A 4,113-nucleotide genomic window follows, 5' to 3' on the forward strand; every position below is an offset into this window, starting at 1 on the left:
CGCCCAAGGGTAGTGGGCATAGCTAGGCTGAGTTTGACTAGCTTGTAATTGGATCCGTTATCTACGTGCCGGGTGGATATTGGCTGACTACTGGCTAAGCGATTGCATTAAAGTGTACTAGACCCCGGCGATGATCCCAGAGATGTATAGTATTGATATGTGGACTTATTGAGTAGGAGTTGTATACTCAGCATTTTACCCATTCATTCATTTTTCACTATCCACTCGGGCTGGTGGTGCGCAACTAATTGTTGTATACCTTCACATTGGCAAGAATTTTGGTTAGGGTGCACGACTAACCTAAGATCAGGAGTCTACCATATTGGGTCTGGCTATCCAAATTTAGGTGTGGGACTAGTTTGGATAGGAGTCCCTTGTGATGAACCCCTTAACCTGCGATACTATATACTATCATCCCGACTTCACACTCTAGCTTGGTCATTTCATTCGCATCGTATATTGTATTACATCTGCAGCATATAGTATTCTGGATTGCTATGTTTCTGCATTTATATGGCCTAGATGAGGTTGACAGCATTCGTGAACTCGTAAGGATTTGTATATTGCATTTCATCCTCATTATATGATATTGATTTATTACATTTTGCATCGCATAGCTTGGATAAGGCTGATGGTATTTATGGACTAACCAGCATGTTTCCACATTACTCTGATATCTCTATGCTTGGCACGTGCATCACACACACTTACACCACCCTCTAAGCTTTCTATAAGCTTATGCACAATAAATGCATGCAAATGACATTAGGTTGCAGCAGCATTGAGTTTGGAGCTTGCAATGGTCATCTGGAGCTTTGATTTTCGATATTTGTATTTCCCTTTCAGCATTGTATTCAACTATTTATATTAGTGGATATGTGATGATGATGTTGCCTTTATGATTTGGGTAAACTTGTGGTTACACTACCAAAAAATCGGGTAAAAGATACAGCCTATGGTGGAATTTTGCTACGGTTTAAAGCTGTAGCTATATAGCTACGGGTTTAATCCGTAGCTAAATTCTGTATATCCGTAGCTAAATCCGACGGAAAAAAAGCCGCGTGGGTCCTTTCTATTTCATTGACGCGGGCCTTTTTTTTCCTTCCCTCTCTCTCAAACATCCCTCTCACGCCTCCACCTCACCCCCACGCCCTAGCTGCACCTCCACCTCTCTCTCTCTCTCTCTCTCTCTCTCTCTCTCTGAATTGGAAGAAGGTCCCCATGCCCTAGCCACACCCCCACCTCTATCTCTCTCTATCTCTCTCTCTTTGAATTGGAAGAAGGTCCCCACGCCCTAGCTGCACCTCCACGCTCTATCTTATGTCTACCATCTTTGATGCCTACAAGTAACAAAAACGGCAGATCAAGGCCTATGCATTCCATGCGTTCGCAAACCCTAGCTGCCCAGTCGACTACTCGGGCCTGTTTTGCGACAATATCCGATTGTACCTCCAGGAATGGGCTAAGATCGAGGACTACAATGTCGAAGGGATGCCGACATGGTGCACGCTGCTCGTCAATGAGAGCAGCGGTGTCGTTGTCCGTCTCTATTTCATCGAAGAAAATGTCAAGCACTCGAGCCGACTGTTCTGCGATTTTTGTTGTTGCGTCGGTAAGGAATTACTGATTTGGATTTGTCACGTTTGATTGGAAATGGGATTTTCTTTAATTGGAATTTGCAGGATTTGGGTTTTGAATTGAGGATTTGGGTTAGAATAATGAATTTTGAGAATCACGATGAATTCTTTTTGGCGATTCATTAACATGGCATCTGTCATTGTAACCTTAACTGGATTTCTTGTGAGAAGTGATGAATTAGCTCTGTGTTGATTTCCCCCCCTGCATTTCTACCCTCGACCTGAATTGGGAATTAGACTTGTGTAGGATTCTTTCAGGCATCATGATATAAACCAGATTGTGTTTGTTAAAAAAACCTTTTGGATTTGGGTGGGATTCTTTTCAGCAACGAATTTCAGTCATTGGGTGATTTTTTTTTCCATTCCTAGCCCTGAATCGGTTTCCTGAATTGGGGATGGGATCATGAAGAATTCCTCTTGATCCAAATCAGGTTTTTTGATTTATGTCTTTTCTATGACAGAATCTTATTTCTTACAATTAGTCATGGATAGTTGTATAGTTGTCAAGGTATTTTCTTCATTTGAAGGTATATGAAGCCTATGAACTCATTTTCAACTATATTCAAGCCTATTTTGCAGATCAAAACATAAGATTTGATATATTTAAATGAGATCAAAATCAATTCTACAGTTAACTCCAATAGCTACACTGTTAATCCACTATTGCCCTTCCTCAACCATCTCAAGGTAGAGTCTGTAAGAGATCTAATTTATGGCCCTAGAGTGGGCCATGTCCAAATCCAGAATTCAAGAGCTGCTTCTTTATAATCTGAACTAGAGCTGCTTGAAGTGAACCAAATATGTCTCTTAAATGTTTGTCATGGTTTATCAGTTTCAAGAAGTATCCCACATTGAAAAGTATTCTAAGCCCATGCTAATAATATCTTAGTTATAATTTGTTCAAGCAATTTATATGGTAAGTATTGCTATTGAAAGCCTCCCTAGCCTCTAAACTGCTTCCAGATGGAAGCTAGGAACAGAAGAAAGTGTTATAGAGTCCCCAACATGTACCTGATTAAAAATGAGAAAAAGATTGCTTATTATCTTTTAAGGCTTGTTTCTTTTCAAGTAAAAAATATAAGCTCGGGAGTGCTATAAATGCATACATTTCTCAATGTTAGGTGTATCATGTAGAAATTTATATATATTTTTTATTTTAAATGAAGGGTCAATTTAAGGATGAGTTCGTCACTGCCGGAGGGGTCCTGCTCTTGGAGGTTTCCACTTCTGCAATTGCATGTCTGCTGGAATAATTTTTCTGGGTTCATGTCATTGAGAGGTGAGATGTGCATTCTGTGGAAGATATAGGAAAACTACTACTCATGATCTAGTTATGCTGGTACATTTCTATCATATCTTCTGGAAATCTTGATTTTTGTTTTGAATTTCTTGGTTTAAATGTCTCTGCTTTTTTTTTTTTTTTAAAAGAACGTATTATTGGAAATGTGGACAGTTAACTGCTTTCTTTTCTCTTTTGTTTGATATTCTGTTCTGGGTGAATTTTATTTTTTACCTTTTGAGATTTCTTTTGTTCTATTTTTTTCTATGTTTGAAATTTGAATTGAATATGATGAATTATTTAAAGGAGGTGAATGTACCAGAAACATATGCAGATATGCCATCGATTGAAAAAGGAACGAGGAAGATTAAAAAGAAGCATCTAGTATCTTGAATTGTAATATTCAACCAAATCCATATCTTGTTTTGGGTTTTATCCATTGTTGGAATTAGTTGTGCTAAATCTTAGTAATTTGAATTATTTTTAGCATTTAATGGTTTTGGGAAAGAAATTAAAATAAAACCATATTCCTATTTTGTGCATTGTAATTATTGATTTTCAAGAAATTGAAACTCCATGCAGGTCAAGAAGACTATAACAGGCTGAGACCTCTCAGCTACAGTGGCGCTGATGTCTCTCTCCTTGCTTTCTCTCTCATTAGTAGGCCTAGTTTTGAGAACATAGCAAGGAAGGTGAGCTTATTTGATTGTCCTGCTGTGATTTTTTTTTTCAATACCCAATTGTATTTTGTTGGCATTGATATTCTGCTCAAAGTAATGGTAATGATGCTGTATTCTTAGGGTACACTTTTCTGATTTTCTGTCACTTTCTTTTTCTGGATTCTGTTATTCGTATTGGTTTCTATTTGTATTTCACATGTGTTGAATCTCAATATGTTCTATTATAGTTCTGGTCCTGAGCCTGCCTCTTCCTTGTTGAACTCTTGCTTTTACTTTACTCTAACATTGCTCATTTTTATACTTTTATTACCTGTTCTGATCTTCTGGCCACTAAGCTGGATTCGCACTATCCAACTATTGGTGACTCATGGTGTTGTGGCTTCAAAAACATGACGCACCTGGTTCACCACTCACCAATGGTGGCTCAGTCACTTAGCATCAAAACTTGACCATCCAATATGGGAAAAACAAAGAGGTCAGGCAGATTTGTGAGTTGCCTGAGTCGACTCAGTAAATC

The 4,113-nt window shown here is 38.4% G+C and overlaps 1 long non-coding RNA gene across 1 annotated transcript; it reads left to right on the top strand.

Moving 5' to 3' along the window:
• Positions 1 to 1,245: 1,245 nt before the first annotated feature.
• Positions 1,246 to 3,804, top strand: LOC131249963 (uncharacterized). Its single transcript, XR_009172934.1, has 3 exons — positions 1,246 to 1,612; positions 2,804 to 2,916; positions 3,499 to 3,804. It is a non-coding gene; the product is annotated as an uncharacterized LOC131249963 (long non-coding RNA).
• The last annotated feature ends 309 nt before the right edge of the window (positions 3,805 to 4,113 follow it).

The sequence above is a fragment of the Magnolia sinica genome, chromosome 6, assembly GCF_029962835.1.
Source record: "Magnolia sinica isolate HGM2019 chromosome 6, MsV1, whole genome shotgun sequence".
Lineage (NCBI taxonomy): Eukaryota > Viridiplantae > Streptophyta > Magnoliopsida > Magnoliales > Magnoliaceae > Magnolia > Magnolia sinica.